Genomic DNA, 22759 nt, shown 5'->3' with positions numbered 1-22759 from the left:
ACATACACTTTATGAGGGCATAATTCGTCAGTGCATTAATTGTTTTGATCATCCACCACAATCTCTCCGGGTAGATTGCTTCTAGCGAATGGAGCGCCACGAAGCGGCAAGTCTCATTACTTTCTGCATACCCTTTATGAGGGCATAGTTCGTCAATGCGTTAATTGTTTTGATCATCCACCACAATCCCACCGGGTAGCTTGCTTCTAGCAAATGGAGCGCCACGCAACGGCGAGTCTCATTACAATCTTGACACATACTGTGTGTGAGCATAGTGCTTGAGTGCGTTAATTGTTTTGATCATCCACCACAATCCCCCCGGATTGCTTGCTTCTAGCGAATTGAGCGCCACGCAGCGGCGAGTCTCATTACTTTCTTGACACGTACTGTGTGTGAGCATAGTGTTTCAGTGCGGTAATTGTTTTGATCATCCACCACAATCCCTCAGGGTGGCTTGCTTTTTGCGAATGGAGCGCCATGCAGCGGCGAGTCTCATTATTTTCTGAATACACTTTATGCGAGAATAGTTCGTCAGTGCTTTAATTGTTTTGATCATTCACCACACTCCCTCCGGGTAGCTTGCTTCTAGCGAATGGAGCGCCAGGCAGCGGCGACTCTCATTACTTTCCTGACACATACTGTGTGCGAGCATAGTACTTCAGTGCGTTAATTGGTTCGATCATCCACCACAATCCCCCCGATGAGGTTGCTTCAAGCGAATGGAGCGCCACGCAGCGGCGAGTCTCATTACTTTCTGCATACATTCTTTGAGGGCATAGTCCTTCAGTGCGTTAATTTTTTGGATCAAGCACCACAATCCCTTCAGTTAGCTTGGTTCCAGCGAATGGAGCGCCAAGCGGTGGAATATATCATTACTTTCTGCATACACTTTATGAGGGCATAGAGCTTCATTGCGTTAATTTTTTTGATCGTCCAACACAATCCCTCCGGGTTGCTTGCTTTTAGCGAATGGAGTGCTACGCAGCGGCGAGTTTCATTACTTTCTGCATACACTTTATGAGGGCATATTGCTTCAGTGTGTTAATTGTTTGAATCATCCACCAGAATCCCTCCGGCTAGGTTTTTTTCTAGCGAATGGAGAACCACGCAGCGGCGAATCTCATTACTTTCTGGACACATACTGTGTGTGAGAATAGTTCTTCAGTGCGTTAGTTGTATCAATCAACCACCGCATTCCCGTCGAGTAGCTTGCTTCTACCAAATGGAGAGCTAAGCGGTGGGAAGTCTCATTACCTCCTGCTTACACTCTATGAGGGCATGGTGCATCAGTGCGTTAATTGATTGGATTATCCACGACAATCCCTCCGGGTAGCTTGCTTCTAGCGAATGGAGCGGCACGCAGCGGCGAGTGTCATTATTTTGTGAACACATACTGTGTGTGAGCATAGTGCTTCAATGCGATAATTGTTTGCATCATCCACCACAATCACTCTGGGTAGATTGCTACTAGCGAATCGGGCGCAACGCAACGGCGAGTCTCCTTTCTTTCTGGACATATACTGTGTGTGAGCATAGTGCTTCATTGCGTTAATTTTTTGGATCATCCACCACAATCCCTCCGGTAGCTTGCTTCTAGGGAATGGAGCGCCAAGCAGCAGCGAGTCTCATTACTTTTTGGAGACATACTCTGTGTGTGAGCATAGTGTTTCAGTGCGTTAATTGTTTGGATCATTCACCACAATAGCTCCCGGTAACTTGCTTCTAGCGAATGGAGCGCCACGCAGCGGCGAGTCTCATTATTTTCTTGACACATACTGTGTGTGATCATAGTGCTGCAGTGCGTTAATTGTTTTGATCATCCACCACAATCCTTATATATAATTTGCTTCTAGCGAATGGAGCGCCACGCAGCGGCGAATCGCATTATTTTCTGCATACACTTTATGAGGGCATAGTTCGCCAGTGCGTTAATTGTTTTGATCATCCACCACAATCTTTTCGGGTAGCTTGTTTCTAGCGAATGTAGCGCCAGGCAGCGGCGAGTCTCATTACTTTCTACGTACACTTTATGAGGGCATAGTTCGTCAGTGCGATAATTGTTTTGATCATCCACCACAATCCCTCCGGGTAGCTTGCTTCTAGCGAATGGAGCGCCACGCAGCGGCGAGTCTCACTACATTCTTGACACATACTGTGTGTGATCATATTGCTTCAGTGCGTTATATCTTTGGATCATCCACCACAATCTCTCCGGGTAGCTTGCTTCTAGCGAACGGAGCGTCAAGCAGCGGCGAGTCTCATTACTTTTTGCAAACACTTTATGAGGCCATTGTTCGTCAGTGCGTTAATTGTTTTGATCATCCACCACAATCTCTCCGGGTAGCTTGCTTCTAGCGAATGGAGCGCCAGGCAGCGGCGAGTCTCATTATTTTCTGCATACACTTTATGAGGGCATAATTCGTCAGTGGATTATTTGTTTTGATCATCCACCACAATCTCTCCGGGTAGCTTGCTTCTAGCGAATGGAGCGCTACGCAGCGGCGAGTCTCAATACTTTCTACATACACTTTATGAGGGCATAGTTCGTCAGTGCGATAATTGTTTTGATCATCAACCACAATCCCTCCGGGTAGTTTGCTTCTAGCGAATGGAGCGCCACGCAGCGGAGAGTCTTATTACTTTATTGACACATGCTGTGTTTGCATCGTTCTCCAATGCGTTAATTGTTTTCATCATCCACCAAAATCCCTCCTTTTAGCTTGCTTCTAGCGAATGGAACGTCAAGCAGCGGCGAGTCTCATTACATTTTACATACACTTTATGAGGGCATAGTTCGTCAGTGCGTTAATTGTTTTGATCATCCTCAACAATCACTCCGGGCAGCTTGCTTCCAGCGAATGTAGCGCCTCGAAGCGGCGATTGTTCATTACTTTCTTGACACCTACCTTGTGTAAGCATAGTGCTTCAGTGCGTTAATTATTTCGATCATCCACCACAATCCCTCCTTTTAGCTTGCTTCTAGCGAATGAAGCGCCACGCAGCGGCGAGTCTCATTATTTTCTGCATACACTTTATGAGGGCATAATTCGTCAGTGCATTAATTGTTTTTATCATCCACCACAATCCCTCCGGGTAGCTTGCTTCTAGCCAATGGAGCGCTACGCAGCGACGAGTCTCATTACTTTCTTCATACACTTTATGAGGGCATAGTTCGTCAATGCGTTAATTGTTTTTATCATCCACTACAATCCCTCCGGGTAGCTTGCTTCTAGCGAATGAAGCGCCACGCAGCGGCGAGTCTCATTACTTCCTGCATACACTTTATGAGGGAATAGTTCGTCAATGTGTTAATTGTTTTGATCATCCACCACAATCCATCCGGGTAGCTTGTTTCTAGTGAATGGAGCGCCACGCAACGGCGAGTCTCATTACTTTCTTGACACTTACTGTGTGTGAGCATAGTGCTTCAGTGCGTTAATAGTTTTGATCATCCACCACAATCCCTAAGGGTGGCTTGCTTTTTGCGAAAGGAGCGTCAAGCAGCGGGGAGTCTCATTACTTTCTACATACACTTTATGAGGGCATAGTTCGTCAGTGCGATAATTGTTTTGATCATCCACCACAATCCCTCCTGGTAGCTTGCTCCTAGCGAATGGAGCGCCACGCAGCGGAGAGTCTCATTACTTTATTGACAAATACTGTGTGTGAAAATAGTACTTCAATGCGTTAATTGTTTTGATCATCCACCAGAATCCCTCGGGGTAGTTTGCTTCTAGCGAATGGAGCGTCACGGAGCGGAGAGTATCGTTATTTTCTGCATACACTTTATGAGGGCATAATTCGTCAGTGCATTAATTGTTTTGATCATCCACTACAATCTCTCCGGGTAGCTTGCTTCTAGCGAATCAAGCGCCACGCAGCGGCGAGTCTCATTACTTTCTGCATACACTTTATAAGGGCATAGTTCGTCAATGCGTTAATTGTTTTGATCATCTACCACAATCCCTTCGGATTGCTTGCTTCTAGCGAATGGAGCGCCACGCAGCGGCGATTGTTCATTACTTTCTTGACACATACTGTGTGTGAGCATAGTGCTTCTTTGCGTTAATTGTTTTGATCATCCACCACAATCCCTCCTTTCAGCTTGCTTCTTGCGAGTGGAGCGCCAGAAAGCGGGGAGTCTCATTACTTTCTGCATATACTTTATGAGGACATAGTTCTTCAGTGCATTAATTGGTTGGATCATCCACCACAGTCCTTCCGGGTAGCTTGCTTCTAATGAATGGAGCGAAACGTAGCGGAGAGGCTCATTACTTTCGTGACACATACTCTGTGTGAGCATAGTGCATCAGTGCGTTAATTGTTTTGATCATCCACCACAATCTCTCCGGGTAGCTTGCTTCTAGCGAATGGAGCGCCACGCAACGGCGAGTCTCCTTAGAATCTTGACACATACTGTGTGTGAGCAGTGTGCTTCAGTGCGTTAAATGTTTTGATCATCCAGCACAATCCCCCCGGATTCCTTGCTTCTAGCGAACTGAGCGCCACGCAGCGGCGCGTCTCAATACTTTCTTGACACATAGTGTGAGTGAGCTTAGTGCTTCAGTGCGTTAATTGTTTTGATCATCCACCACAACCAATTCTGGTAGCTTGCTTCTAGCAAATGGAGCGCTAAGCGATGGCAAGTCTCATTACTTCCTGCTTACACTACATGAGGGGATAGTGCATCAGTGCGTTAATTGATTGGATCATCCACCACAATCCCTCAGGGTAGCTTGCTTCTAGGGAATTGTGCCCCACACAGCGGCGAGTCTCATTAATTTCTGCTTACACTATATTAGGGCATAGTCCTTCAGCGCGATAATTGTTTGGATCATCCACCACAATCCCTACTGGTAGCTTGCTTCTAGCGAATGGAGCGCCACGCCGTGGCAAGTCTCGTTACTTTTTGCATACACTTTATGAGGGCATAGTGCTTCATTGTGTTAATTCTTTGGAGCATCCACCATAATTCCTCTGGGTGGCTTGCTTCTAGCGAATGGAGCGCCACGCAGCGGCGAGTCTCATTACTTTTTGGACACATACTGTGTGTTAGCATAGTGCTTCAGTGCGTTAATTCTTTGGATCATCCACCACAATCCATCTGGGTTGCTTGTTTCTAGGGAATGATGCGCCACGCAGCGGCGAGTCTCATTACTTTCTGGACACATACTGCGTGTGAGAATAGTGCTACAGTTCGTTAATTCTTTGGATCATTCACCATAATGCCTCCGGGTAGCTTGCTTCTAGCGAGTGGAGCGCCACGGGGAGGCAAGTCTCATTAGTTTCTGCTTATACTTTATGAGGGCATAGTGCTTCAGTGCGTTAATTGTTTGGTTCATCCAACAAAATCCCTCCGGTTAGCTTGGTTCTTGCGAATGGAGCGCAACGCAGTGGCGAGTCTCATTACTTTCTGGACACTAACTGCGTGTGAGCATAGTGCTTCAGCGCGATAATTGTTTGGATCATCCTCTACAATCTTTCCGGGTATCCTGCTTCTAAGGAATTGAGCGCCACACAGCGGCGAGTCTCATTAATTTCTGCTTACACTATATGAGGGCATAGTCCTTCAGTGCGTTAATTGTTTAGAACATTCAGAACAATGCCTCCGGGTAGCTTGCTTCTAGCGAATGGAGCGCCACGCGGCGCCGAGTCTCATTACTTACTGGACACATGTTGTGTGTGAGCATAGTGCTTCAGTGCCTTAACTGACTGGATCATCAACCAGAATCCTCACAGTAGCTTGCTTCTAGCGAAAAGAGCGGCACGCAGCGGCGAGTGTCATTACTTTGTGTACACATACTGTGTGTGAGCATAGTGCTTCAATGCGATAATTTTCTGCATCATCCACCACAATCCCTCCGGGTAGATTGCCTCTAGCGAATGGAGCGCAACGCAGCTACGAGTCTCTTTTCTTTCTGGACATATACTGTGTGTGAGCATAGTCCTTCAGTGCGTAATTGTTTGGATCAACCAACACAATTCCTTCGGGTAGCTTGCTTCTAGCGAATGGAGCGCCACGCGGTGGAAAGTCTCATTACTTTCAACATACACTTTATGAGGGCATAGTGCTTCAGTGTGTTAATTCTTTGGATCATCCACCACAATTTCTCTGGGTAGTTTGCTTCTGGCGAATGGAGCGCCACGCTGCCTCGAGTCTCATTACTTTCTGGACACATACTGTGTGTGAGCATAGTGCTTCAGTGCGTTAATTCTTTGGATCATCCACCACAATCCCTCCGGGTAGCTTTTTTCTAGCGAATGGAGCGCCACGCGGTGGCAAGTCTCATTACTATCTTCTTACACAATATGAAGGCATAGTGCTTCAGTGCGTTAATTGTTTGGATCATCCACCAGAATAACTCCGGTCAGCTTGGTTCTTGGGACGGGAGCGCCAGGCGGTGGCAAGTCTCATCACTTTCTTATTACACTATATGAGGCATTATGCTTCAGTGCTTTAATTGTTTGGATCATCCACTACAATGCCTCCGGTGGCTTGCTTCTAGCGAATGGAGCGCCACGCAGCGGCGAGTCTCATTACTTTCTGCATACACTTTATGAGGGCATAGTTCGTCAGTGCATTAATTGGTTGGATCATCCACCGCAGTCCTTCCGGGGAGCTTGCTTCTAATGAAAAGAGCGCCACGTAGCGGAGAGACTCATTACTTTCTTGACACATACTGTGTGTGAGCATAGTGCTTCAGTGCGTTAATTGTTTTGAACATCCACCACAATCCCTCCTTTCAGCTTGCTTCTTGCGAATGGAGCGCCAGGCAGCGGCGAGTCTCATTACTTTCTGCATATACTTTTTGAGGACATAGTTCGTCAGTGCATTAATTGGTTGGATCATCCACCGCAGTCCTTCCGGGGAGCTTGCTTCTAATGAAAAGAGCGCCACGTAGCGGAGAGACTCATTACTTTCTTGACACATACTGTGTGTGAGCATAGTGCATCAGTGCGTTAATTGTTTTGATCATCCACCACAATTTCTCCGGGTAGCTTGCTTCTAGCGAATGGAGCGCCACGCAGCGGCGAGTCTCATTACTTTCTGCATACATTCTTTTAGGGCATAGTGCTTCAGTGCGTTAATTGTTTGGATAATCCACAACAATGATTAGGGGTAGCTGGCTTCTAGCGAATATAGCGACACGCAGCGGCGACTCTCATTACTTTCCTGACACATACTGTGTGTGAGCATAGTGCTTCAGTGCGTTAATTCTTTGGATCATCCATCACAATCCCTCCTGGTAGCTTGTTTCTAGCGAATGGAGCGCCAAGCAGCGGCGAGTCTCATTACTTTCTGGACACATACTTTGTATGAGCATAGTGCTTAAGTGCGTTAATTGGTTCGATCATTCACCACAATCCCCCCGGGGAGGTTGCTTCAAGCGAAAGGAGCGCCACGCAGCGGCGAGTCTCATTACTTTCTGCATACATTCTTTGAGGGCATAGTCCTTCAGTGCGTTAATTTTTTGGATCAAGCACCACAATCCCTTCAGTTAGCTTGGTTCCAGCGAATGGAGCGCCACGCAGAGGCGAGTCTCATTAATTTCTACTTACACTATATGAGGGCATAGCCTTCAGTGCATTAATTGTTTGGATCAACCACAACAATGATTAGGGGTAGCTGGCTTCTAGCGAATATAGCGACACGCAGCGGCGACTCTCATTACTTTCCTGACACATACTGTGTGTGAGCAAAGTGCATCAGTGCGTTAATTGTTTTGATCATCCACCACAATTTCTCCGGGTAGCTTGCTTCTAGCAAATGGAGCGCCACGCAGCGGCGAGTCTCATTACTTTTTGGACACATACTGTGTGTTAGCATAGTGCTTCAGTGCGTTAATTCTTTGGATCATCCACCACAATCCATCTGGGTTGCTTGTTTCTAGGGAATGATGCGCCACGCAGCGGCGAGTCTCATTACTTTCTGGACACATACTGCGTGTGAGCATAGTGCTACAGTGCGTTAATTGTTTGGATCATCCACCAGAATAACTCCGGTCAGCTTGGTTCTTGGGACGGGAGCGCCAGGCGGTGGCAAGTCTCATCACTTTCTTATTACACTATATGAGGCATTATGCTTCAGTGCTTTAATTGTTTGGATCATCCACTACAATGCCTCCGGTGGCTTGCTTCTAGCGAATGGAGCGCCACGCAGCGGCGAGTCTCATTACTTTCTGCATACACTTTATGAGGGCATAGTTCGTCAGTGCATTAATTGGTTGGATCATCGACCGCAGTCCTTCCGGGGAGCTTGCTTCTAATGAAAAGAGCGCCACGTAGCGGAGAGACTCATTACTTTCTTGACACATACTGTGTGTGAGCATAGTGCTTCAGTGCGTTAATTGTTTTGAACATCCACCACAATCCCTCCTTTCAGCTTGCTTCTTGCGAATGGAGCGCCAGGCAGCGGCGAGTCTCATTACTTTCTGCATATACTTTATGAGGACATAGTTCGTCAGTGCATTAATTGGTTGGATCATCCACCGCAGTCCTTCCGGGGAGCTTGCTTCTAATGAAAAGAGCGCCACGTAGCGGAGAGACTCATTACTTTCTTGACACATACTGTGTGTGAGCATAGTGCATCAGTGCGTTAATTGTTTTGATCATCCACCACAATTTCTCCGGGTAGCTTGCTTCTAGCGAATGGAGCGCCACGCAGCGGCGAGTCTCATTACTTTCTGCATACATTCTTTTAGGGCATAGTGCTTCAGTGCGTTAATTGTTTGGATAATCCACAACAATGATTAGGGGTAGCTGGCTTCTAGCGAATATAGCGACACGCAGCGGCGACTCTCATTACTTTCCTGACACATACTGTGTGTGAGCATAGTGCTTCAGTGCGTTAATTCTTTGGATCATCCATCACAATCCATCCGGGTTGCTTGTTTCTAGCGAATGGAGCGCCAAGCAGCGGCGAGTCTCATTACTTTCTGGACACATACTTTGTATGAACATAGTGCTTAAGTGCGTTAATTGGTTCGATCATTCACCACAATTTCTCCGGGTAGCTTGCTTCTAGCGAATGGAGTGCCACGCAGCGGCGAGTCTCATTACTTTCTGCATACATTCTTTGAGGGCACAGTCCTTCAGTGCGTTGATTTTTTGGATCAAGCACCACAATCCCTTCAGTTAGCTTGGTTCCAGCGAATGGAGCGCCACGCAGAGGCGAGTCTCATTAATTTCTACTTACACTATATGAGGGCATAGCCTTCAGTGCATTAATTGTTTGGATCAACCACAACAATGATTAGGGGTAGCTGGCTTCTAGCGAATATAGCGACACGCAGCGGCGAGTCTCATTACTTTCTGGACACATACTGTGTGTGAGCATAGTGCTTCAGTGCGTTAATTCTTTGGATCATCCACCACAATCCTTCCCGGTAGATTGCTTCTAGCGAATGGAGCGCCACGCAGAGGCGAGTCTCATTATTTTCTGGACACATACTGCGTGTGAGCATAGTGCTTCAGCGCGATAATATTTTGGATCATCCACCACAATCCCTCGGGTAGCTTGCTTCTAGGGAATTGTGCGCCACACAGCGGCGAGTCTCATTAATTCCTACTTACACTATATGAGGGCATAGCCATCAGTGCATTAATTGTTTGGATCAACCACAACAATCCCTTCGGGTAGCTTGCTTCTAGAGAATGGAGCGCCAAGCGGTGAAAAGTCTCATTACTTTCTGCATACACTTTATGAGGGCATAGTGCTTCATTGCGTTATTTTTTTCGATCATCCACCACAATCTTTCCGGGTAGCTTGCTTCTAGCGAATGGAGCGCCACGCAGCGGCAAGTGTTATTATTTTCTGATACATATTCTGTGTGAGCATAGTGCATCAGTGCGTTAATTGTTTGGATCATCCACCACAATCCTTCCGGGTAGCTTGCTTCTAGCGAATGGAGCGCCACGCGGCCCCGAGTCTCATTAGTTACTAGACACATTTTGTGTGTGAGCATAATGCTTCAGTGCTTTAATTGATTGGATCATCAACCAGAATCCTCACAATAGCTTGCTTCTAGCGAATGGAGCGGCACGCAGAGGCGAGTCTCATTACTTTGAGAACACATACTGTGTGTGAGCATAGTGCTTCAATGCGATAATTGTTTGCATCATTCACCACAATCCCTCGGGGTAGCTTGCTTCTAGCGAATGGAGCGCAACGCAGCGGCGAGTCTCCTAAATTTCTGGACATATACTGTGTGTTAGCATAGTCCCTCAGTGCGTTAATTGTTTGGATCAACCAACACAATCCCTTCGGGTAGTTTGCTTCTAGCGAATGGAGCGCGACGCGGTGGAAAGTCTCATTACTTTCAACATACACTTTATGAGGGCATAATGCTTCAGTGCGTTAATTTTTTTGAACCTCAACCACAATCCCTACGGGTAGCTTGCTTCTAGCGAATGGAGCGCCACGCCGTTTCAAGTTTTAATACTTGTTGCATACACTTTATGAGGGCATAGTGCTTCAGAGTGTTAATTCTTTGGAACATCCACCACAATTCCTCTGGGTAGCTTGCTTCTAGCGAATGGAGCGCCACACTCCGGCGAGTCTCATTACTTTCTGGACACATACTGTGTGTGAGCATAGTGCTTCAGTGCCTTAATTCTTTGGATCATACATCACAATCCCTCCGGGTAGCTTGTTTCTAGCGAATGCAGCGCCAAGCAGCGGCGAGTCTCATTACTTTCTGGACACATACTGAGTGTGAGCATAGTGCTTCAGTGCGTTAATTCTTTGGATGATCCACCACAAACCTTCCAGGTTGCTTGCTTCTAGCGGATGGAGTGCCACGAGGCAGCGAGTCTTATTACTTTTTACATACACTTTATGAGGGGAGAGTGCTTCAGTGCGTTAATTGTTTGGATCATCCACCAGAATCCCTCCGTCTTGCTTGCTTCTAACGAATGGAGCGCCACGCAGCGGCGAGTCTAATTACTTTCTGCACACATACTGAGTTTGAGCATAGTCCTTCAGTGCGTTAATTGTTTCGATCAGCCACCGCAATCCCGTCGGGTAGCTTGCTTTTAGCAAATGGAGCGCTAAGCGATGGCAAGTCTCATTACTTCCTGCTTACACTATATGAAGGCATAGTGATTCAGTGCGTTAATTCAATGGATCATCCACCACAATCCGTCCGGGTACCTTGCTTATAGCGAATGGAGCGCCACGCTTCGGCGAGTTTTATTACTTTCTGCACACATACTGCGTGTGAGCATAGTGCTTCAGCGCCATAATTGTTTGGATCATCCACCACAATCCCTCCGGGTAGCTTGCTTCTAGGGAATTGTGCGCCACACAGCGGCGAGTCTCATTAATTTCTGCTTACACTATATGAGGGCATAGTCCTGCAGTGCCTTAATTGTTTGGATCAACCACCACAATCCCTTCGGGTAGCTTGCATCTAGAGAATGGAGCGCCAAGAGGTGGAAAGTCTCATTACTTTCTGCATACACTTTATGAGGGCATAGTGCTTCATTGCGTTATTTTTTTCGATCATCCACCATACTCCCTCCGCGTAGCTTGCTTCTAGCGAATGCAGCACCCCGCAGCGTCGAGTCTCATTACTTTCTGGACATATACTGTGTGTGAGCACAGTGCTTCAGTGCGTTAATTGTTTGGATGATCCACCATCAACCCTCCAGGTTGCTTGTTTCTAGCGGATGGAGCGCCACGAGGCAGCGATTCTTATTACTTTTTGCATACACTTTATGAGGGGATAGTGCTTCAGTGCGTTAATTGTTTGGATCATCCACCAGAATCCCTCCGTCATGCTTGCTTCTAACGAATGGAGCGCCAGGCAGCGGCGAGTCTAATTACTTTCTGCACACATACTGAGTGTGAGCATAGTCCTTCAGTGCGTTAATTGTTTCGATCAACCACCGCAATCCCGTCGGGTAGCTTGCTTTTAGCAAATGGAGCGCTAAGCGATGGCAAGTCTCATTACTTCCTGCTTACACTATATGAAGGCATAGAGCATCAGTGCGTTAATTGATTGGATCATCCACCACAATCCGTCCGGGTACCTTGCTTATAGCGAATGGAGCGCCACACAGCGGCGAGTCTTATTAATTTCTGCTTACACTATATGAGGGCATAGTCCTTCAGTGCGTTAATTGTTTGGATCATCCACAACAACGCCTCCGGGTAGCTTGCTTCTAGCGAATGGAGCTCCACGCAGCGGCGAGTCTCATTACTTTCTGGACACACACTGTGAGCATTGTCTTTCAGTGCGTTAATTGTTTGGATCAACCACCACAATCCCTTCGGGTAGCTGTCTTCTAGCGAATGCAGCGCCACGCAGCGGCGAGTCTCATTACCTTCTGCATACACTTTATGAGGGCATAGTGCTTCATTGCGTTAATATTTTTGATCGTCCACCACAATCCCTCCGGGTAGCTTGCTTCCAGCGAATAGAGCGCCACGCAGCGGCGAGTGTCATTACTTTCTGGACACATACTGTGTGTGACAATAGTCCTTCAGTGCGTTAGTTGTTTCGATCAACCACCGCAATCACGTCGGGTAGCTGGCTTCTAGCAAATGGAGCGCTAAGCGGTGGCAAGTCTCATTACCTCCTGCTTACACTATATGAGGGCATAGTGCCTCAGTGCGTTAATTGATTGTATTATCCACCACAATCCTTCCGGGTAGCTTGCTTCTAGCGAATGGAGCGCCACGCAGCGGCGAGTCTCATTACTTTCTGGACACATACTCCGTGTGAGCATAGTGCTTCGGCGCGATAATTGTCTGGATCATCCACCATAATCCCTCCGGGTAGCTTACTTCTAGGGAATTGTGCGCCACACAGCGGCGAGTCTCATTAATTTCTGCTTACACTATATGAGGTCATAGCCTTCAGTGTATTATTTGTTTGGATCAACCACAACAATCCCTTCGGGTAGCTTCCTTCTAAAGAATGGAGCGCCAAGCGGTGAAAAGTCTCATTACTTTCTGCATACACTTTATGAGCGCATAGTGCTTCATTGCGTTATTTTTTTCGATCATCCACCACAATCTTTCCGGGTAGCTTGCTTCTAGCAAATGGAGCGCCACGCAGCGGCAAGTGTTATTATTTTTTGATACATATTCTGTGTGAGCATAGTGCATCAGTGCGTTAATTGTTTGGATCATCCACCACAATCCCTCCGGGTAGCTTGCTTCTAGCGAATGGAACGCCACGCGGCCCCGAGTCTCATTAGTTACTAGACACATTTTGTGTGTGAGCATAATGCTTCAGTGCTTTAATTGATTGGATCATCAACCAGAATCCTCACAGTAGCTTGCTTCTAGCGAATGGAGCGCCACGCAGCGGCGAGTCTCATTACTTTGTGAACACATTCTGTGTGTGAGCATAGTGCTTCAATGCGATAATTGTTTGCATCATCCACCACAATCCCTCGGGGTAGATTGCTTCTAGAGAATGGAGCGCAACGCAGCGGCGAGTCTCCTAAATTTCTGGACATATACTGTGTGTTAGCATAGTCCCTCAGTGCGTTATTTCTTTGGATGATCCACCACAAACCTTCCAGGTTGCTTGCTTCTAGCGAATGGAGCGCGACGCGGTGGAAAGTCTCATTGCTTTAAACATACACTTTATGAGTGCATAATGCTTCAGTGTGTTAATTTTTTTGAACCTCCACCACAATCCCTACGGGTAGCTTGCTTCTAGCGAATGGAGTGTGACGCCGTTTCAAGTCTTAATACTTGTTGCATACACTTTATGAGGTCATAGTGCTTCAGTGTGTTAATTCTTTGGAACATCCACCACAATTCCTCTGGGTAGCTTGCTTCTAGCGAATGGAGCGGCACACTCCGGCGAGTCTCATTTCTTTCTGGACACTAACTGTGTGTGAGCATAGTGCTTCAGTGCCTTAATTCTTTGGATCATAAATCACAATCCCTCCGGGTAGCTTGTTTCTAGCGAATGGAGCGCCAAGCAGCGGTGAGTCTCATTACTTTCTGGACACATACTGTGTGTGAGCATAGTGCTTCTGTGCGTTAATTCTTTGGATGATCCACCACAAAGTTTCCAGGTTGCTTGCTTCTAGCAAATGGAGCGCCACGGGGAGGCAAGTCTCATTAGTTTCTGCATATACTTTATGAGGGCATAGTGCTTCAGTCCATTAATTGTTTGGATCATCCACCGGAATCCCTCCGACTAAGTTGCTTCTAACGAATGGAGCGCCACGCAGCGGCGAGTCTAATAACTTTCTGCACACATACTGAGTGTGAGCATAGTCCTTCAGTGCGTTAATTGTTTCGATCAACCACCGCAATCCCGTCGGGTAGCTTGCTTCTAGCAAATAAAGCGCTAAGCGATGGCAAGGCTCATTACTTCCTGCTTACACTACATGAGGGCATAGTGCATCAGTGCGTTGATTGATTGGATCATCCACCAAAATCCGTCCGGGTACCTTGCTTATAGCGAACGGAGCTCCACGCAGCGGCGAGTTTCACTACTTTTTGCACACATACTGCGTGTGAGCATAGTGCTTCAGCGCGATATTTGTTTGGATCATCCACAACAATGCCTCCGGGTAGCTTGCTTCTAGCGAATGGAGCGCCACGCAGCGGCAAGTCTCATTACTTTCTGGACTCACACTGTGAGCATAGTCCTTCAGTGCGTTAATTGTTTGGATCCACCACCACAACCAATTCTGGTAGCTTGCTTCTAGCAAATGGAGCGCTAAGCGATGGCAAGTCTCATTACTTCCTGCTTACACTACATGAGGGGATAGTGCATCAGTGCGTTAATTGATTGGATCATCCACCACAATCCCTCAGGGTAGCTTGCTTCTAGGGAATTGTGCCCCACACAGCGGCGAGTCTCATTAATTTCTGCTTACACTATATTAGGGCATAGTCCTTCAGCGCGATAATTGTTTGGATCATCCACCACAATCCCTACTGGTAGCTTGCTTCTAGCGAATGGAGCGCCACGCCGTGGCAAGTCTCGTTACTTTTTGCATACACTTTATGAGGGCATAGTGCTTCATTGTGTTAATTCTTTGGAGCATCCACCACAATTCCTCTGGGTGGCTTGCTTCTAGCGAATGGAGCGCCACGCAGCGGCGAGTCTCATTACTTTTTGGACACATACTGTGTGTTAGCATAGTGCTTCAGTGCGTTAATTCTTTGGATCATCCACCACAATCCATCTGGGTTGCTTGTTTCTAGGGAAAGGAGCGCCACGCAGCGGCGAGTCTCATTACTTTCTGGACACATACTGCGTGTGAGCATAGTGCTACAGTTCGTTAATTCTTTGGATCATTCACCACAATGCCTCCGGGTAGCTTGCTTCTAGCGAGTGGAGCGCCACGGGGAGGCAAGTCTCATTAGTTTCTGCTTATACTTTATGAGGGCATAGTGCTTCAGTGCGTTAATTGTTTGGTTCATCCAACAAAATCCCTCCGGTTAGCTTGGTTCTTGCGAATGGAGCGCAACGCAGTGGCGATTCTCATTACTTTCTGGACACTAACTGCGTGTGAGCATAGTGCTTCAGCGCGATAATTGTTTGGATCATCCTCTACAATCTTTCCGGGTATCCTGCTTCTAAGGAATTGAGCGCCACACAGCGGCGAGTCTCATTAATTTCTGCTTACACTATATGAGGGCATAGTCCTTCAGTGCGTTAATTGTTTAGAACATTCAGAACAATGCCTCCGGGTAGCTTGCTTCTAGCGAATGGAGCGCCACGCGGCGCCGAGTCTCATTACTTACTGGACACATGTTGTGTGTGAGCATAGTGCTTCAGTGCCTTAACTGACTGGATCATCAACCAGAATCCTCACAGTAGCTTGCTTCTAGCGAAAAGAGCGGCACGCAGCGGCGAGTGTCATTACTTTGTGTACACATACTGTGTGTGAGCATAGTGCTTCAATGCGATAATTTTCTGCATCATCCACCACAATCCCTCCGGGTAGATTGCCTCTAGCGAATGGAGCGCAACGCAGCTACGAGTCTCTTTTCTTTCTGGACATATACTGTGTGTGAGCATAGTCCTTCAGTGCGTTAATTGTTTGGATCAACCAACACAATTCCTTCGGGTAGCTTGCTTCTAGCGAATGGAGCGCCACGCGGTGGAAAGTCTCATTACTTTCAACATACACTTTATGAGGGCATAGTGCTTCAGTGTGTTAATTCTTTGGATCATCCACCACAATTTCTCTGGGTAGTTTGCTTCTGGCGAATGGAGCGCCACGCTGCCTCGAGTCTCATTACTTTCTGGACACATACTGTGTGTGAGCATAGTGCTTCAGTGCGTTAATTCTTTGGATCATCCACCACAATCCCTCCGGGTAGCTTTTTTCTAGCGAATGGAGCGCCACGCGGTGGCAAGTCTCATTACTATCTTCTTACACAATATGAAGGCATAGTGCTTCAGTGCGTTAATTGTTTGGATCATCCACCAGAATAACTCCGGTCAGCTTGGTTCTTGGGACGGGAGCGCCAGGCGGTGGCAAGTCTCATCACTTTCTTATTACACTATATGAGGCATTATGCTTCAGTGCTTTAATTGTTTGGATCATCCACTACAATGCCTCCGGTGGCTTGCTTCTAGCGAATGGAGCGCCACGCAGCGGCGAGTCTCATTACTTTCTGCATACACTTTATGAGGGCATGGTGCTTCATTGCGTTAATTTTTTGGATCGTCCACCACAATCCCTCCGGGTAGCTTGCTTCCAGCGAATGGAGCGCCACGCAGCGAGGAGTCTCATTACTTTCTGCACACATACTGTGTGTGAGCATAGTGCTTCAGTGCGTTAATTGTTTTGATCATCCACCACAACCCCCCCGGATTGCTTACTTGTAGCGAATTGAGCGCCACGCAGCGGCGAGTCTCATTACTTTCTTGACACTTACTGTGTGTGAGCATTGTGCTTCAGTGCGTTAATTGTTTTGATCATCCACCACAATCCCTCAGGGTGGCTTGCTTCTTGCGAAAGGAGCGTCAAGCAGCGGGGAGTCTCATTACTTTCTACATACACTTTATGAGGGCCAAGTCAGTGCGATAATTCTTTTGATCATCCACCACAATCCCTCCGGGTAACTTGCTTCTAGCAAATGGAGCGCCACGCAGCGGAGAGTCTCATTACTTTATTGACACATACTGTGTGTGAGCATATTGCTTCAATGCTTTAATTCTTTTGATCATCCACCACAATCCCTCCGGGTAGTTTGCTTCTAGCGAATGGAGCGCCACGGAGCGGAGAGTATCGTTATTTTCTGCATACACTTTATGAGGGCATAATTCGTCAGTGCATTAATTGTTTTGATCAACCACCACAATCCCTCCGGGTATCTTGCTTCTAGCGAATGGAGCGCCACGCAGCGGCGAGTCTCACTACTTTCTTGACACATACTGTGTGTGAGCATATTGCTTCCGTGCGTTAATTGTTTTGATCATCCACCGCAATTTCTCCGGGTAGCTTGCTTCTATCGAATTGAGCGTTAAGCAGCGGCGAGTCTCATTACTTGTTGCATACACTTTATGAGGGCATAGTTCGTTAGTGCGTTAATTGTTATGATCATCCTCAGCAATCACTCCGGGCAGCTTGCTTCTAGCGAATGGAGCGCCACGATGCGGCGATTGTTCATTACTTTCTTGACACATACTGTCAGGATTACCAAAGGATGCACTCAAGGTTCGGTCTTAGGACCACTCTTGTGGGACACTACATTGCAATCTGGTTTGGAACGATTAAATGCTCACAAAGAAATTTACGGTGTTGTGGCTTACGCAGACGACCTTGCCTTAATTTTAAATGCCAACTCAAGAACGAAGTTAGAAGAAAAGGCTAACATAGCAATGCACACACTTTTAACATGGGCGAAATCAGCAAAATTAGAGCTGTCAACGTACAAAACAAAGTACATCCTGGCAATGGGCAAACTGGAGAGAAGCCCGATAGTAAAAATAAATAACATCTCAATTGGTAGAGAGGAAGCCTTTAAATACTTGGGAATTTGGTTAGACGAGAAATTTAACTTTGACTACCACGTAACAAAGCAAAAAGAGAAGATTATAGCGATAGCCAACAAAATATTTCTCGTTATGGCAAGAGACTTTAACCTATCTCCCAAGCACTGTCAATTATACTATAAAGCAATCTTTCGGGCTATAGCTTCTTATGGCTCCAGTGCTTGGGGCCACAGAATCAATCAGAACATCAGGATAAGGAGGAAAATTGATAGTGCCCAACGAACAATTTTAATAAGAATGTCTGGCGCTATGGCCACAACGCCGGTGGAAGCACTACAAGTACTACTCGGCATAGAACCACTTCACCTAACAGTCCTAAGAACTGCGGCAACATATTGGACTAAACATGGCAAATTCGAAAGAGCATCACAACTTCTTGACAGAAGAATAACCTCAATAGATGAAATCGAGCCCATAATAATCACAAGAAGGCAAAATCATTGGGAAAATTCCGATAAGGCAAGAAGGGTATACCGAATATTCCCTGACATTAGGAACAGGCTGCAGCTAGGACATTGGGACATAAACAAACACGTGATCCAATATATAAGTGTCCATGGCCCATTCCGAACAACTTTCTATAAAATTGGCCTACTGGATTACGATAATTGCGATTGCGGTGAGGTGCAAACACCAGATCATCTAGTGTTTGACTGTACAAACATACATCTTTCTCAGGAAGATGAAGAGATAAGAGGAAATCTAAAAAAGGATAAAAAACCAAAGCGGAATACGTAGCATTCTTTGCACCGATGATAACTTAATAAATTTTAATACATTATGTACAAAAATTTTAGGAATTAACAAGGTGCAAATCGGAATAGACCTAGCAAGAAGAAGAAGGTAGAACGGCACTTACTTTATTTCATTTTACTTTATTTTACTCAACTTACATTATTTTATTTTTCAACTTATTCTATAACAATACCCTATCTACATCAAAAATTTTAATCAATACAAAAGCATAATCAAAATATTTTATATATTTAACCAACTTAATCAACTACAAAGTAATTGTGGGTTGTGTGTGTGTTGTGTGTGTGTAGTGTTAAGTGATGTGTTGTTATTAAGGTGGAAAAGGAATTGGAGAACAGATACAGTCTGGTGGAGGACCGCAGACTAACCAATTAGTTACTGAAAGTGTAATCAGGTGACTTAAGATTTGCGGAAGTCCGCAATACTAACAATAATACATTACGTTATCAATGTGCACGAAATGAAATAACTCACAGGTAGAAACCATTATAACAAGTGAAAAATACAAGTCGCCTATATTAGTTTCTGTCAACAGGTGGAGAACCGATGAATAAGAACATGGAAAAATGTAAAGTTGTTACTATTATTGAAACAAAGCCACACAGGAGAGAAACTCCACAAGTTAAATAACTGTAATGGTTCTCATGTACCAACACAATTGTGCCTTGTTTTGTGTATTGTTGTGTATTGTATGTTATTGTATGTTTATAATTTCTTATGTATGTATTGTACTAATAATATTTTATATATTTTCAGATTGGAGAATAAAATTATGGGATAAAGAGGCCTGATTTTGTATCAAGGTATCAGGCATACAAAATAGCCCCCACACCCAGCTTTTGGGAAGTGAGAAAAAACGAGAGAGTAGAGAGATAAAAAAAGAGAGAGAGATTAAAAAGAGTTAGCGCAGATGCGTCTGCTAATAAGTCCGTATGAACACGGCAAAGGCAGGGGTAGTGGAGGATAAAAAAACACATACTGTGTGTGAGCATAGTGCTTCAGTGCGTTAATTGTTTTGATCATCCACCACAATCCCTCCTTTCAGCTTGCTTCTTGCGAATGGAGCGCCAGGAAGCGGCGAGTCTCATTACTTTCTGCATATACTTTATGAGGACATAGTTCTTCAGTGCATTAATTGGTTGGATCATCCACCACAGTCCTTCCGGGTAGCTTGCTTCTAATGAATGGAGCGAAACGTAGCGGAGAGACTCATTACTTTCTTGACACATACTGTGTGTGAGCATAGTGCATCAGTGCGTTAATTGTTTTGATCATCCACCACAATTTCTCCGGGTAGCTTGCTTCCAGCGAATGGAGCGCCACCGAGCGGCGAGTATCATTATTTTCTGCATACACTTTATGAGGGCATAATTCGTCAGTGCATTAATTGTTTTGATCATCCACCACAATCTCTCCGGGTAGCTTGCTTCTAGCGAATGGAGCGCCGCGCAGCGGCGAGTTTCATTACATTCTGCATACACTTTATAAGCGCATAGTTCGTCAATACGTTAATTGTTTTGATCATCCACCACAATCCCTCCGGGTAGCTTGCTTCTAGCGAATGGAGCGCCACGCAGCGGCGAGTCTCATTACTTTCTGGACACATACTGTGTGTGAGCATAGTGCTTCAGTGCGTTAATTGTTTTGATCATCCACCACAATCCCCCCGGATTGCTTGCTTCTAGAGAACTGAGCGCCACGCAGCGGCGAGTCTCATTACTTTCTTGACACATACTGTGTGCGAGCTTAGTGCTTCAGTGTGTTAATTGTTTTGATCATCCACTACAATCCCTCAGGGTGGCTTGCTTCTTGCGAATGGAGCGTCAAGCAGCGGCGAGTCTCATTACTTCTTGCATACACTTTATGAGGGCATAGTTCGTCAGCGCGTTAATTGTTATGATCATCCTCAACAATCAATCCGGGTAGATTGCTTCTACCGATTGGAGCGCCACGCAGCGGCGATTTTTCATTACTTTCTTGACACATACTGTGTGTGAGAATAGTGCTTCAGTGCGTTAATTGTTTTGATCATCCACCACAATCCCTCCGGGTAGCTTGCTTCTACGGAATGGAGCGCCACGCAGCTGCTTTTGGTCATTACTTTCTTGACACATTCTGTGTGTGAGCATAGTGCTTCAGTGCGTTAATTGTTTTGATCATCCACCATAATCCCTCCTTTTAGCTTGCTTTTAGCGAATGGAGCGCCAGGCAGCGGCGAGTCTCATTACTTTCTGTATATACTTTATGAGGACATAGTTCGACAGTGCATTAATTGGTTGTATCATCCACCAGAATCCCTCCCGGTAGCTTGCTTCTAATGAATGGAGCGCCACGTAGGGGAGATACTCATTTTTTTCTTGACACATACTCTGTGTGAGCATAGTGCTTCAGTGCGTTAATTGTTTCGATCATCCACCACAATTTCTCCGGGTAGCTTGCTTCTAGCGAATGGAGCGCCACGCAGAGGCGAGTCTCATTATTTTCTGGACACATACTGTGTGTGACAATAGTCCTTCAGTGCGTTAGTAGTTTCGATCAACCACCGCAATCCCGTCGGGTAGCTGGCTTCTAGCAAATGGAGCGCTAAGCGGTGGCAAGTCTCATTACCTCCTGCTTACACTATATGAGGGCATAGTGCATCAGTGCGTTAATTCATTGTATTATCCACCACAATCCTTCCGGGTAGCTTGCTTCTAGCGAATGGAGCGCCACGCAGCGGCGAGTCTCATTACTTTCTGGACACATACTGCGTGTGAGCATAGTGCTTCGGCGCGATAATTGTTTGGATCATCCACCACAATCCCTCCAGGTAGCTTGCTTCTAGGGAATTGTGCGCCACACAGCGGCGAGTCTCATTAATTTCTGCTTACACTATATGAAGGCATAGCCCTCAGTGCTTTAATTGTTTGGATCAACCACAACAATCCCTTCGGGTAGCTTGCTTCTAGAGAATGGAGCGCCAAGCGGTGAAAAGTCTCATTACTTTCTGCATAAACTTTATGAGGGCATAGTGCTTCATTGCGTTATTTTTCTCGATCATCCACAACAGTCTTTCCGGGTAGCTTGCTTCTAGCGAATGGAGCGTCACGCGGCCCCGAGTCTCATTAGTTACTAGACACACATTTTGTGTGTGAGCATAATGCTTCAGTGCTTTAATTGATTGGATCATCAACCAGAATCCTCACAGTAGCTTGCTTCTAGCGAATGGAGCGGCGATCACCGGCGAGTCTCATTACTTTGTGAACACATACTGTGTGTGAGCATAGTGCTTCAATGCGATAATTGTTTGAATCATCCTCCAGAATCCCTCGGGTTAGATTGCTTCTAGCGAATGGAGCGCAACGCAGCGGCGAGTCTCCTCAATTTCTGGACATATACTGTGTGTTAGCATAGTCTTTCAGTGCGTTAATTGTTTGGATCAACCATCACAATCCCTTCTGGTAGCTTGTTTCTAGCGAATGGAGCGCCAAGCAGCGGCGAGTCTCATTACTTTCTGGACACATACTTTGTGTGAGCATAGTGCTTAAGTGCGTTAATTGGTTCGATCATTCACCACAATCCCTCCGGGTAGCTTGCTTCTAGCGAATGGAGCGCCACGCGGCCCCGAGTCTCATTAGTTATTAGACACATACTGTGTTGAGCATAGTGCTTCAGTGCGTTAATTCTTTGGATCATCCATCACAATCCCTCCCTCTAGCTTGTTTCTAGCGAATGGAGCGACAAGCAGCGGCGAGTCTCATTACTTTCTGGACACATACCTTGTGTGAGCATAGTGCTTAAGTGCGTTAATTGGTTCGATCATTCACCACAATCCACCCGGGGAGGTTGCTTCAAGCGAATGGAGCGCCACGCAGCAGCGAGTCTCATTACTTTCTTCATACATTCTTTGAGGGCGTAGTCCTTCAGTGCGTTAATTTTTTGGAACAAGCACCACAATCCCTTCAGTTAGCTTGGTTCCAGCGAATGGAGCGCCAAGCGGTGGAAAATATCATTACTTTCTGCATACACTTTAT

Source organism: Thermobia domestica, chromosome 6 (genome assembly GCF_964235325.1).
Source record: "Thermobia domestica chromosome 6, izTheDome1.hap1.1, whole genome shotgun sequence".
Taxonomy (NCBI): Eukaryota; Metazoa; Arthropoda; class Insecta; order Zygentoma; family Lepismatidae; genus Thermobia; species Thermobia domestica.
The sequence above is the reverse complement of the archived record's forward strand: the minus strand, read 5'-3'. Positions refer to the sequence as shown.